This window comes from Pseudorca crassidens, chromosome 3 (genome assembly GCF_039906515.1).
Source record: "Pseudorca crassidens isolate mPseCra1 chromosome 3, mPseCra1.hap1, whole genome shotgun sequence".
In the NCBI taxonomy this organism is placed as follows: domain Eukaryota; kingdom Metazoa; phylum Chordata; class Mammalia; order Artiodactyla; family Delphinidae; genus Pseudorca; species Pseudorca crassidens.
Window position 1 is genome coordinate 6109614 of NC_090298.1, and position 15506 is coordinate 6125119.

The window sequence follows — 15506 nt, forward strand, 5'->3', positions numbered from 1 at the left end:
CTGGCTTGTGGACCCAGGGAACTTGGAGCTGCATGTGGCCCAGCCTCCTGCAGGGTTGGGGGCAGGGTGAGGGAAGAGCCCCACCCTGGGCCTGGCATCGGGGACCCCACCCAGGACCAGTGAGCACCACTAGCCCTGCTCAACCTGTTGTAGAAGAACCTGCAATCTGGAGAAGAAGAACTGGCGTCCAGTGTGGACCACTACTTAGCCAAGGCCACCCAGCACATCCTCCTCATCAGACACTCCCCATACCATGTGAATATCTCCCTGGAAAGAACCAGGCTCTCCAATCATAATATCTTAATCTTGTTTCCCCCATTCCCTGCCTTTGCTTTTCTCTCTGCTGGCTTCATTCTCAGGCAGGCTCTGTCTTGTGATGTCAAGATCAGGACTGGCAGCTTCTGGCTCATTCCTATTCCTTTAGCAACCCCAGCAGATAGATGCAGTCTCTGATTTCAACATCCCCAGCAAAAGTGGTGGATGATTTCAATGGTTCTGGGTGTTGTGTCCATCTCTTCATCAATCCCTTTTGGTGGGGCTAGACTAGGTTTTGATTGTTTAGGGTCAAATGACCACAATGGCAGGGAGGATGGGGGAACAAAGAGTCAATTTCACCCAATCCAAATAGACTTGAGCGTGGTTGTGATTCCTCTCTCCCCCCTCCCTCCCAAAATCTAGGTGTTGTGACCAGAAGGTGGGGAAATGGATACTAGCTACAGAAACAACAGATGCCCCTCACAGTTGAGGCTCTGAATTAAGGAGAAAGAAGTGAGAAGGGCCGTTATGAGGCCCCGCTCAGATCTCCCCTCAAGAGAGCCTGGCCTTGGGAACATGGCCTATTGACAGCCTCCAGCTGCTGTGCTTGTGGACATGGGTCCTGCCAGCCTCACTCCCCTTGGGCTGCCCCTGGCCAGTGACTCAACACCATGGGAGCCCTGGACCTGGGCTCTCCCTGCTCAGTGCAGGATTTCTCCATCAGCCAATGTCAGTTCAGGCACTCTGCACCACCCAGGCAAGCCTTTCTCAGTACTGTACCTTCTGAGACTTCTGCCCAATCCTGCCTTCTCTCTCTCCTTCCTCTGATATCAGGCGTGTCTCAAGAGCTGAAGGGTCTCCATGCTTACTACTTTCTCCCCTTCATCCTTTACAGGAACTTCTAATAATTTTTGCATGTAAAATTATTTATTGGTGTCTGCTACTTAAAGGACCTGAACTGGCACAGTCGTGCACACACCTTTCATTTCTCTGTCCTCCAAATGGGGAGACACTGTGTGTGCTCTTGGATTTTGGCTGATGGTTTGAAGGAGGTATTGAATTTCTCTGTGAGTGATGATGTCTGGTGGGCAGAGAAGTAAAAGGCTGAAGGCTAATAATTTTTCTTCTGACCAAATGGCACAACCTTGAGGAAAGAGGCTGATCCTGAACAATGCTCCCATTCAGGCAAGCTCAGATTTTCAACTTTTCATCTGTGGTGCAGGTACATAAACTCAGACACTCATGGAGTTGACAGACTGTAACAAGAGAATGTGTTTATTGAATGGGTTTGGTCACTGGGAACAGAGCAGGATCAGCAGAGAACATTACTCAGGTTCACTCACTGAGAAACAGGGAGACGTTGACCCTCTTTGAGCCTTTGGTAGTGCCTGAAATTTTTTACACTTTGCTATTTAATGGAAAGTATGAATTGTTGATAACATCTGTAGATTGCTCATGAAGTCAGAGGCTACATGAATTCCTGGCAGACATGAAGCTGGACGAGGCAACAATTCCTGTCTCTTTGGTTTAAAACTGCTCTCTGATATATTTTGGTTATTATTACCTAATTAACACAATATTCATTTCCATGAATATTTTTTTATTGGAGTATAATTGCTTTACAATATTGTTAGTTTCTGCTGTGCAATGAAGTGAATTAGCTATACTTATACAAATATTCCCTTCCGCTTGGACCTCCCTCTCACCCTCCCCCACCCCATCCCACCCACCTAGGTCGTCAAAGAGCACCAAGCTGAGCACCCTGTGCTACATGGCAGTTCCCACTAGCTATCTATTTTTCACGTGGTAGTGTATATATGTCAATCCTAATCTCCCAATTCATCCCACCCTCCTCTTCCCCTCCTGTGCCAACATGTCTGTTCTCTACATCTTCATCTCTATTCCTGCCCTGGAAATAGGTTCATCCATACCAATTTTCTAGATTCCACATATATGCATTAATAGATGATATTTGTTTTCCTCTTTTTGACTTACTTCACTCTGTATGATAGACCCTAGGTCCACCCACATCTCTACAAATGACCCAATTGCATTCCTTTTTATGGCTGAGTACTATTCCATTGTACATATGTACCACAACTTCTTTATCCATTCATCTGTTGACGGGCATTTTGGATGCTTTGATGTCCTGGCTACTGTAACAGTGCTGCAATGAACATTGGGGTGCATGTGTCTTTTTGAATTATGGTTTTCTCTGGGTATATGCCCAGTAGTGGGATTGCTGGGTCATATGGTAGTTCTATTTTTAGTTTTTTAAGGAACCTCCATACTGTTCTCCATAGTAGCTGTATCATTGTACATTCCCACCAACAGTGCAAGAGGGTTCCCTTTTCTCCACACCCTCTCCAGCATTTATCGTTTGTAGATTTTTTGATGATGGCCATTCTGACTGGTGTGAGGTGATACCTCATTGTAGTTTTGATTTGCATTTCTCTAATAATTGGTGATGCTGAGCATCTTTTCATGTGCCTCTTGACCCTCTGTATGTCTTCTTTGGAGAAATGTCTATTTAGGTCTTCTGCCCATTTGTGGATTGGGTTGTTGTTTTTTTGATATTGAGCTGCATGAGCTGTTTGTATATTTTGGCGATTAATCCTCTGTCAGTTTCTTCATTTGCAAATATTTTCGCCCATTCTGAGGGTTGTCTTTTCATCTTGTTTATGGTTTCCTTTGCTGTGCAAAAGCTTTTACGTTTCGTTAGGTCCCATTTGTTTATTTTTATTTCCATTACTCTAGAAGGTGGGTCAAAAAAGATCTTGCTGTGATTTATTTCAAAGGGTGTTCTGCCTATGTTTTCTTCTAAGAGTTTTATCATGTCGTATATTTAGGTCTTTAATCCATTTTGAGTTTATTTTTGTGTATAGTGTTAAGGAGTGTTCTAATTTCATCCTTTTACATGTAGCTGTCCAGTTTTCTCAGTACCACTTATTGAAGAGGATTTCTTTTCTCCATTGTACATTCTTGTCTCCTTTGTCATAAATTACGTGACCATAGGTGTGTGGGTTTACCTCTGGGCTTTCTATCCTGTACCATTGATCTATATTTCTGTTTTTGTGCCAGTATCATATCACCTTGATTACTATAGCTTTGTATTATAGTCTGAAGTTGAGGAGTCTGATTCCTTCAGCTGCATTTTTCTTTCTCAAGACTGCTTTGGCTATTCAGGGTCTTTTGTGTTTCCATACAAATTGTGAAATTTTTGTTCTAATTCTGTGAAAAATGCCATTGGTAATTTGATAGGGATTACATTGAATCTGTAGATTGCTTTGGGTAGTATAGTCATTTTCATAATATTGATTCTTCCATTCCAAGAACATGTTATATCTCTCCGTCTGTTTGTGTCATCTTTAATTTCTTTCATCAGTGTTTTATAGTTTTCTGAGTAAAGGTCTTTTGCCTCCTTAAGTAGGTTTATTCCTAGGTATTTTATTTTTTTTGTTGTAATGATAAATGAGACTGTTTCCTTAATTTCTCTTTCTGATATTTCATTGTTAGTGTATAGGAATGCAAGGGATTTCTGTGCATTAATTTTGTAACCTGCAACTTTACCAAGTTCATTGATTAGCTCTAGTAGTTTTCTGGTGAAATCTTTAAGATTTTCTATGTATAGTATCATGTCATCTGCAAACAATGACTGTTTTACTTCTCCTCTTCCAATTTGGATTACTTTTATTTCTTTTTCTTCTTGATTGCCATGGCTAGGACTTCCAAAACTATGTTCAATAATAGTGGTGAGAGGACATCCTTGTCCTGCTCATGATTTTGAGGAAATGCCTTCAGTTTTTCACCATTGAGAATGATGTTTGCTGTGGTTTTGTCATATGTAGCCTTTATTATGTTGAGGTATGTTCCTTCTGTGCCCACTTTCTGGAGATTTTTCATAAAACTCATTTCATAAATGGGTGTTGAATTTTGTCAAAAGTTTTTCTGCATTTATTGAGATGATCATAAAGTTTTTTTTCTTTAATTTGTTAATATGGTGTATCACATTGATTGATTTGCATATATTGAAGAATCCTTGCATTCCTGGGATAAATCCCACTTGGTCATGGTGTATGATCCTTTTAATGTGTTGTTGGATTCTGTTCGCTACTACTTTGTTGAAGATTTTTGCATCTATCTTCATCAGTGATATTGGTCTGTAATTTTCTTTTTTTGTGATATTTTTCATTTTGGTATCAGCATGATGTTGCCTTCCTAGAAGGTGTTTGGGAGTTTGCCTCCCTCTGCAATTTTTTGGAAGAGTTTCAGCAAGATAGGTATTAGCTCTTCTGTAAATGTTTGGTAGAATTCACTAGTGAAGTCATCTGGTCCTGGACTTTTGCTTGTTGGAAGATTTTTAATTACAATTTCAATTTCATTACTTGTGATTTGTCTGTTTATATTTTCTATTTCTTCCTGGTTCATTCTTGGAAGGTTTGGCCTTTCTACAAATTTGTCTGTTTCTTCCCGGTTGTCCATTTTATTGGCATATGATTGCTTGTAGTAGTCTCTTATGATACTTTGTATTTCTGTGGTGTCGATTGTAATTTCTCCTTTTTCATTTCTAGTTTTATTGATTTGAATCCTCTCCCTTCTTTTCTTGATGAGTTTAGCTGAAGGTTTATCAGTTTTGTTTATCTTCTCAAAGAACCAACTTTTTGTTTCATTGATCTTTGCTATTGTTATTTTCATTTCTATTTCATTTACTTCTGCTCTGATATTTATGATTTCTTTCCTTCTACTAACTTCCGGTTTTTTTGTTCTTCATTCTCTAGTTACCTTAGGTGTAAAGTTAGATCATTTATTTGAGATTTTTCTTTTCTCTCGAGGTGAGATTGAGTTGCTATAAACTCGGCTCTTAGAATTGCTTTTTCTGTGTCCCATAGGTTTGGGGTTGTCATGTTTTTGTTGTCATTTGTTTCTATTTATTTATTTTTATTTCCTCTTTGATTTATTCAGTGATCTCTCGGCTATTTAGCAGTGAGTTGTTTAGCCTCCATGTGTTTGTGTTTTTTACAGTTTTTTTTTTCCTGTAATTGATTTCTAATCTCATAGAGTTGTGGTTGGAAAAGGTGCTTGATACAATTTCAATTTCCTTAAATTTTCTGAGGCTTGATTTGTGACCCAGGATGTGATCTATCCTGGAGAGTGTTCCAAGTGCACTTGAGAAGAAAGTGTATTCTGCTGCTTTCAGATGGAGTGTCCTATAAATATTAATTAAGTATATGTGGTCTAATGTGTTATTTAAGGCTTGTGTTTCCTTATTTATTTTCTTTCTGGATGATCTGTCCATTGGTGTAAATGGGTGTGAAAATCCCCCATTATTATTGTGTTACATCGATTTCCCCTTTTATGGCTGTTAGCATTTGCCTTATGTATTGAGGTGCTCCTATTTTGGGTGCATAAATATTTATTATTGTTATATCTTCTTCTCAAATTGATCACTTGATCATTACGTAGTGTCCTTCCTTGTCACTTTTAACAGTCTTTATTTTAAAGTCTGTTTTTTCTGAAAAAAAATTTGTGATAAACACTGTATTTCTCACTGGTGACAGTTTTCTTCTTAAAAATAAATTAATCAAGATTTTAAGCAGGAAACTGGAATCCAATCATCAAAACTGACCTAAATAGTGAAGAACTTGAATAGACATTCCTCCAAGGAAGGCACACAGATAGCCAAAAGGCACATGAAAAGATGCTCATAATCAGTAATAGTCAGGGAAAGGCAAGTCAAACCCACAATGAGATATCACCTCACACTGGTTAAGATGGCTATCATCCAAAAAACAGAACATAAGGTGGTTGGCGAGAACATGGAGAAATCAGAACCTTTGTACTCTGTTGTCAGAAATGTAAAATGGTGCAGCCACTATGAAAAATAGTATGGAGGTTCCTCAAGAAATTAAAATAGAACTACTATGCAATCCTGCAACCTCACTTCAGGGTATTTATCGAAAAGAATTGAAATCAGGATCTCAAAGAAATATCTGCACTCCCATGTTCACTGCAGCATTATTCACAATAGCCAAGCTATGGAAACAGCCTCAGTGTCCTTCCATGAGTAAGTGGATAATGATAATGTGGAATATACATGTAATGGAATATTATTCAGCCATAAAAATAAGGAAATCCTGCCATATGCAACAAAATAATGAAAATTATGGACATTTTGTTAAGTAAAATAAGCCAGTCACAGAAAGACAAATACTACCTCATTCCACTTCTCTGAGGAATCTAAAATAGCCAAATGTATACAAGCAGAGAATAGAATGGGTGTTGCCAGGGGCTGGGGAGGGGAGGAAATGGAGAGATGTTTAGTGGGTATAAAGCTTCAGTTATACAAGTTAAGTTCTAGAGATCTGCTATACAACATTTTGATGGTAGCTAATAACACTGTATTGTGCACATAAACATTTGTTAAGAGGGTAAATCTCATGTGTTCTTACCACAATAAAAAGAAAGAAAGCAAGCAAGAAAGAAAACAAACCCTTGGGAGTTCTTCTGTGAGTCATGGTCCCCATTTTCTCCTAATTGATAAAATTTTAACTTTCTGTTTGGGATGATTTTTGTCTTGTTCTATTTAATGAGGCTTAGTCCATTAGGAAGATCACTGGGAGGGGTCAAAGAAATGAATTCCCACCGGTTCTAATGCAAAAAAAAAACACCTCTGTCTGTAGGCTAAAAGAGCCTTTTCTAATTAATAAGGAGAACATTTCTCCTCTGAGACCATGAGGCTGTGTCTACTTGAAACCCCCAGGTCAATTACAAGTGAAAAATACAGCTTCAGTAATTTGGTAGGAATTCAGAAAACATAACTTTCTTTCTGCCCAAGCCAATAACAGTATTTCTGTCTGTTTCTGTCCTTCCCAAGACCAATTAGTCCTGAGGATGATACAAAGCTGTAGTCCACTTTCATTGGTCCAGAGTAGATGGTGGTCAAAAATATTTTGTAATAAGTCAAAGAAGTCTGTGGTATTACTTGTCATTTGTTTTCACAAAAATGAATAAAATCATAAAAAAGTGGGCCAAATGCTGTGTGTGTGTATGTGTTTGTCTGATAAGTTCAGGCTCAAATGGACATAAAAGATGAAAGGATTGTATATCTGCACACTTTAACTTAAAACACGTTCAATTTTGTTATGATTTCAAACACTTTCCACACTTATTGAAAATATAGTCCTGGAAATTAGATTTCTAATGAAAACAAAGACATCTCTCTTGCTGCTAAATTTTGGTTGTCTTAAAAAATATTCCTTGGGCTTCCCTGGTGGCACAGTGATTAAGAATCCACCTGCCAATGCAGGGGACATTGGTTCGATCCCTGGTCCATGAAGATCCTACATGCCACGGAGCAACTAAGCCCATGAGCCACAGCTACTGAGCCCATGTGCTGCAGCTACTGAAGCCCACATGCCTAGAGCCCGTGCTCCACAAGAGAAGCCACTCCGATGAGAAGCTCGCACACCACAACGAAGAGTAGCCCTTGCTTGCCACAACTAGAGAAAGCCCATGTGCAGCAACGAAGACCCAATGTAGCCAAAAATAAATAAATAAATAAAAATTCCTCATTATCTCAATGTGTGAAAGATAATTTGACACAATATTTAATCCTGGATTCCCTTATCTTGGTTCTTCTTTCACCAGTATAACTTCCAGCTTTCGAATGAGCGAGAGTTTTACAATATCAATATGTTGAGTACAAATAATCTGGAATTAACTTCCTGTCCAAAATTACTTGATTAATTTGATATTCTGGAGGTCCTTCCATTATTTTCTGTGGAGAAATTGATCTTTTACACAGATTTTTCAAGTATTTATTTTTTTATATTATCCTCATAAATGCACTCAGACAGTGGCTTGTAATTTTGTGTTTGAAAAATTATGGTTAATGCAACAATGGAGCATCCTTGATATTGAGTAAAGTTACTGATTGATCTGGAAAGCACACGTCATTCTTTGCCCTCCAACTGCATTGACCTTTTTCTGTTGTTTGGTGTGACTTTCCCTCTATGTACAATTTTACTCAGTTGGTTAAGAAACATAGAATAATTTTTTCTATTATTGAAATTCAGAAATACAGAGTTTAATTAGCTTGATTGTTTGCACCCACACTGGTGTTTTTAGTTCACAGGGGTTTGTTAAATAAAACAAGCAAACCACTACATTTTTAATCATCAACCAAGGCCCCTTTTGCATTTCTCTAGGCCTTTACTGCCAATTTCATAAGAGCGTACCTTTATTACCTGAATTTTATAGGCTGTGACACAACTAGATTTTGGCTCAAAGCTGAGCCCAGTGGTTGAGGGATGGCTGAATGAAGGAGTGGACACCTTAATTAGAGACTAAGTAAGAAGTATTTGAGTTAGTCATGTAAAATTTTTGTCTGCTTCATTCAATTTTGTATACAATTTTAATTTTATCAAAGTGGTACCTATGCATGTTTAAAAGGTTTACTATTAGAAAAAGAGCAGAGCAAAATAGTGTCCTCTATGTTACTCTTCCCTATCTTTGAGTCTTCTTCCCCAGAGGTGACAACTGTTTTCTTTAGACTGTTTCTTCTGACATTTAGTTCTTATTCTTATTGCTTGAACTTCTAATTATAAGAATTTCTTTTGATTTCATACTATCAAAGATGAATATTCAATACTCTTTTATGCACCCCCAACACAAACTCACTTTCGCAATCCTCCAGACATAGCTATATGTCTGTTTTGGTTAAAACAATATTCTGAGATTGCATTGTCATGCCTGCATGAGTGCTGTCTATGACTGAGCTACAGAATATACTAAGATTGGATTTCTCCTGCTGGACAACTTTTTGTCTCTAGTGTTAATCATGCCATGTTTTTATTTTTTGAATTTTATTTTATTTTTATACAACAGGCTCTTATTATCTATTTTATACATCTTAGTGTATATATGTCAATCCCAATCTCCCAATTCTTCCCACCACCATGTTTTTAATTTGTTTAGTTTTCTGTACACCAGAGACTAGCCCATACCAATCTCTCCAACACACTAGGAATCCATCCATCGTACTTTATTTTTTTCCCTTCGAGTCGTCCATTTTCCTCCATCATTCTGGAGCTTTCCAGACTCTGCAGAGCTGGTTTTCTGAGGACCCACTTCAGCTCCACCCTGGGATTCTCATTGTTTCCTTTTCTCCTATTGGTTTCCTTGTTTCTCAAGCCCCATGTTTCCCTCTTTCTTGGTAAATTCATTTGGGGGAGTGTATCCCCAAATGGCTTCCTGAGTGAGGATCCGTGAAATAAATATTTAGTGTCTTTGCATATCTGACAATTTCTTTTCTGAGTATAGAATCCTGGTTGGGACATGACTTTCCCTTTTGCATTTGAACGTTCTGTTCATTGTCTTGTAGCTTTCAGTCTCACTCTTGAGAATCCTAATGCCATTATGATCCCTGATCCTCTTCTTTCGATTTTTGAGATCTTTAGTGTTTTGGACTTTCACAGTTATGTGTCTTGGTGAGGGACATTTTAAAAAATCCCTGGATTGGACATTTTGTGGGCTCTTTCAACCAGCGAAATCATGTTCTTCAATTCTATGAAATTATATAGTTCACATGATAATTCCTTCCTTTTTGCTATCATCTTTTAGAAATTCTATTATTTAGATTTTTAAACTTAACAAATTGATCTTATTTTCTGATATTATTTTCCTGTTTTCCATTTCTTTGTCATTTTCTTTCTACTTTTTGGGGCCTGGGACATTTTTTGACCTTTCCTCTAAGCTGATCTCCTGATCTCCTTTGATTCCCTCTTAGTCCTGCACCTCAGGACCCTGGTATGTGGCGATCATTTTTAAAAAGCTCTTTGTTAATTATCTGATTATTTGTAAATAATCTTTTGAAAAAAATACCATCCCATTTTTAATTGATGCAATTCTTCTTTTATGAAATCTTTTTCTAACACTTTTACTGAAGTCTAATATATACATGTATGTTCATTTTAGGTCTGGGGTTAAATCAAGGAAATGGAGCTTAGTTTCATGTTTGGGTTTATGGAGATTATTTTTTTTTTAAAGGGACAGACAAGAAGGGAGAGATGTGAGTGGAGTCAAGAATTAGGGGAAGTAGAAATTTAAGCCAAATATATCCACGTGAATATAATTATCTGGCAATAGGCAGAAGCTCTGTGGAGGATTATGGACTTTCTATAGGATATATGACAGAGAGCTTGAACCAATTTTATCTTATTCTCAAAGTTTTGGCAGTTTTGGTCGACACCTGGATCACAGCAAGTTTTTCTATATATGTGTATATATGCTTATCTAATATACTTTTTGTCTGTGTGGTTCCCCATCTTCTCCACGTCCCCTGAGTCCATCCACGTGCTTATGTGTGCACACAGCCACACAGCATACACCTTGTTTTCCACACAAGTCTTCTTTTCACTGTACTCGTAATATCTTTATGGACCTGTATCTTTCATTCATCCTCTGTATGGGGAATTTTGACTAATGGCACCCAGCTCAAAGTGGAAAGAACTTTCTACTGCTTGCAGGCAGAATTCATCTTTCACTTCTCTGTCCCTGTACAGCGCTCTGTACTGGTAGCACGGATCAGGCTGCAGGGGATGGCAAGAGAGGTGTCTGCCAGCTTCCCCGTCTCTGGGGAGAAGTGGTCAGCCTCTAGATGCATGTTAAATTAGAAACCTGATCCCCAGGCAGCAGCTTTTGTTTTAGGCAGCCGAACCCCTTTCAGGGAAGGACTGGGAGATGGAGGTGTCTGCCTGAGCCCCAGGTTGGTCACCACAGTGTCTACTCCCAGCCCATTAAGAGCTGCTTCTTGGTTTGCTATAGTCTCATGGGTCATGTGGATGCAAGCCTCACTGACTTCCAGAGCTACATGTTTGGGGCCTGTCCCTCAAATGGGAGTCTTAAAGTTGGGGTGCTAAATGTGGGTGCAATCCTTCTGCTCTTCAGAGAGAAGCTGAAGGTTGGGAGTTCCTTCCTGATTGTATGGCACGGTGCCAGAGACAGGCAAGAGCGTGTCTCAGCCTTTCCTACCTGCTTGATGTCAGTGTTTCCTCATTCACCTGATGTGTGATAGTCCCTCAGCTAGCTTCTGGATTTCTTTCAGCAGGAATTACTCTGTGTGTAGCTCTACATTTGGTGTGTTCACAGGAGGAGGGGACCCCTGGAGCCTCCTCTTTTTAAAAAGATGAAAAACCTTTTCTTCTGGCTACAAGTTGGAAGTTCTTCAAATGAAATATTACAGGGTTCCAAGAAGAATGGTTTTATTGTTGTGCTTTTCTTTTACATGTTTCATCAAACACAGGGCACAGGCTCTGAAGTTCTGCTTAGTGATGAGATTTACAGAGGTAATTTGTTCCTTGATTCATGGTTAATACATTTGCCAACAAATTCTCATTCTTAATAGTTTCGTTTCCCTGTTGACAGCCAGACCTGGACGGGGTGATTAATCCACCCGGGGCTCAGGTGGGCCTTCCCGACCATGTTGAGAGCAGGCTGCACTGTCACCCTCCAGAGTGAGAATACACAGTGGCTATCACCTGACAGGCAAAGCTGTCACTGTGCAGGTGCCATGCTCTTCCTTGTCAAATATCCACCAAGATTTCCACACAAGCAAGTGAAATTAACTAACGCAACTACAAAGAGTGGGGCTATTTCTTTGACTTGCTTGGGTTCTTGGACCTTTTTACAAACTTTATAATCATGTATCTGTTAACCATCAATGTAGCCTTCAGTGCTCAACTGGTGCTATGAGATGAACTGGCCAACACTGACCTTGCCGTACATAGTTTTTCTGAGTTCTGCTGTTATTTCCCTATTAATAAGGCTTCCTAGGAATTTAGGGAAATATTCATGTAAGATGACAAGCCACACAACCCTTTCCAGTTATCTTATCTGGGAATTATACATCCACAGTCCTAAATGATGATCTGAAACTCTATTACGATGGTCTCATCCCTCTCCAGATGATGACACAGTTGAGAGAAGGATGGATATCAGTTGAGAGGTTTTATTTCCCTTTCATCGATGCAGATATGCTATTCCCCCTTAAAGAGAGCTGTTAGTTCTGTTTACTGATCAAAACAACTGGGATGTCTCGTTTTGGGTTGGCTATTTGGACATTATGTAGATTCTTATTCCCCAAGTAAATGTTTGTGGGTTGTTTCTAAATGCAGGATGCCTACATACAGATGCCAGACTCTAGGTTCCCCCCACCCTCTTTGCTAATCATTTACTAGAAGTGAATAGACAGAGGAAGAGAGTGTTCAGTGTGTGTCTATGTTTGTATTTGCAGACCATCTCAAACTCTCTCACAGAGCCTTTTGTACTGCTGACAGTAGACTGCTTTTCCTATCTCTTCAAAGATTTAGGATTTATCTTTAATCTCATCTAGAGCACTAAACCACAACTAATATAAGCTGAGATAATGTATTTAACTGCAATTTCTGAGAAATTATTGACAGTATTTTAAAGGCAGTAGCTTCTATAGTGTCTAGAAAGAGAACTAAATAGTAAGAAAAATTACGATATGCCTAAAAATGTCTTATCAGACCAAAGATCAAAGGAATTCTGTCACTAAAACATAGCATGAGTTCTACCTGATGGACTCATGGTTGTTAGAGTGAGCAGATAAAATTAACATGAGATCATATATATATATATATATATATATATATATATATATATATATATATAGGGCCCCTTCCAACTCATGCTTATATAATTTTTATTTTTGCCACCTATGATGGTTAATTTTATGCGTCCACATGGCTAAGTTAAGGGATGCCCTGCTAGCTAGTAAAATATAATTTCTGGGTATATCTGTGAGGGTGTTTCTGGAAGAAATTAACATTTGAATCAGTAGACTGTGTAAGGAATATCTGCCCTCACTAATGTGGGCAGGCATCATCCAATTCATTCAGGGCCCAAATAGAACAAAAAGGCAGGTGGGTGGAATTCTCTCTCTCTACTTGAGTTGGACATCCATCCCCTCCTGCCCTCAGGTATCAAAGCTCCTTGTTCCTGGACCTTTGGACACCAGTGGCCATCCAGCTCTAGGTCTTCGGGCTCAAACTGAATTATACCACTGGCTTTCCTGGTTCTCCAGCTTGCAGACAGCACACTGTGGGACTTCTAGGCCCCCATAATTTTGTAAGCCTATTCCTATAATAAATCTCTTACATGTCTCTGTATATCCTATAGGTTCTGCTTCACTGGAGAATCCTGACTAACACACCACCCAACTAAGACCTTGGTTGTGTACCATGGTGTGGTGTTTGCCAGACATTTCATTAATATTCATGCTGTTTCCCCACTACATTGTGAATTGTGGAAATCATAAATCCATGACAGACATTTCAGAAGTACTAATTCTTTATAATATCTTTATGTTTAAAAAGTAAAGCAGGTAGTGAGTAACTCATGGTGTCACCATGCAATATGGGGAAGACACATATGAAAATTATATGATGAGTTATGTAATACAATACGATGAATGATAAAGTTTGTGTGAGTCAGAGAAGACTAGAAGGAATATGCTTCAAGAAAGATGAACTGGTCAACTTTGACAAATATCACTGATATGTCCAGTAAAATGAAGACAGAGAAGTGACCATTGAATTTGGAAATATGGGGGTTGTTAGTGACTTTTCCAAGTGCAATGTAAGTGCCAGGTAGCCAAGTGATGGGCAAAGAAGACCTATTGGAATGAGTGGAGGGAGAAATGGGATGTAAGTGTGTGGAAGCAATACTGATAAACTTCCTTTTTAGAGGAAAGGTGCTGTGAAGGAGAGAGGAGACTGGAGGTGGGCATGAGGGTCAAGAGATGATTTTTTTTCTTCCAGTTTCATTGGGATATAAATGACATACAGCATTTATAAGTTTAAGGTGTACAGCATAATGATCTGACTTACATACATCATGAAATGATAACCACAATAAGTTTAGTGAACATCCATCATGTCATATAGATACAAAAGTAAAGAAATAGAAAAAAATATTTTTTCCTTGTGATGAGAACTCTTGGGATTTAGTCTCTTAACAACTTTCATTTATAACATATGGCAGTGTTCGTTATATTTATCATGTTGTACAATACAACCCAGTACTTATTTGTCTTATAACTGGAAGTTTGTACCTTTGACCACCTTCCTCCAATTTCCCCTCTGTCAAATTCTTTGCCTCTAGTAGTTGTAAATCTGATCTCTTTTTCTATGAACTTGGCTGTCTGTTTTTGAAGTATAGTTGACCTACAACACTATGTTAGTTCCTGGCACACAGCACAGTGCTTTGGTATTTCTATATATTTGAAAATGATCACCATGATAAGTCTAGTTACCACTTGTCACCATATAAAGATATTACATAGTTATTAGCTATATTCTCCACACTGTGCATTTTATACCCTTGCCTCATTTATTTTGTAACTGGAAATTTGTACCTTTTAACCTAAGGGAGGATTTTTTTTTAAGATAGAAAAATGTTTATGCACTGATGGGATTAACCAGTAGAGAAGAAGAACATTGATGTGCTGTGGAAGTAAATTGTAAAATGCACATAAAACTATGAAACAAGTACAAATGAGGAAGGAGAGTGGAGGAAATGATTATCACTTTTCAAAAATGTTGTATTGTGTCTAATTATGAAAAAACTTCATGGTCACCATAAAAATCACAGAAGAATATAAAAGAGTAAATCTAATTACCCAGAAATTAATCATTCTTAAATAATTTGTTTTAATATTTTACTAGTTCTAATCTGCTTTGTTTATTGCAGTTTTATATTCAGTATTAATATTTAGTAGGAAAAGCTGCCTTCATTAATTTTACAGTATCTTCCTAATTATCTACCTTTATTTATTTTTCCAAAAGAGCTTCAAGTCTATTTTGTGATGTAATAAAAATACACCATTGGGATTTTAATTTAATTTTGAAGAAATTTGTAATAACTTTACAGTAGTCAGTCAGTCTTCCTAACATCATATTTCATATTTTCAAGTCATTTTTATTTTCCTTTAAGAAACATCTTCCTCATTTTCTTCATCAAAGTCCTGTACAGACCTTGTTGAGCTAGTCCCTGGGTACTTTGTTATTTTTGTTATCATGGAATGTTTTAATTTTACTAATTGTCATAACATAGTAGTTTATCACTGATAGCTCAGAAATTTTCAAGGGAGTTTACGTTTCAGAGTATGGATCCAAATCACTGCAGACAATAGAAAGATTGAAATAACCTTTTATTTGTATAATTCTTCT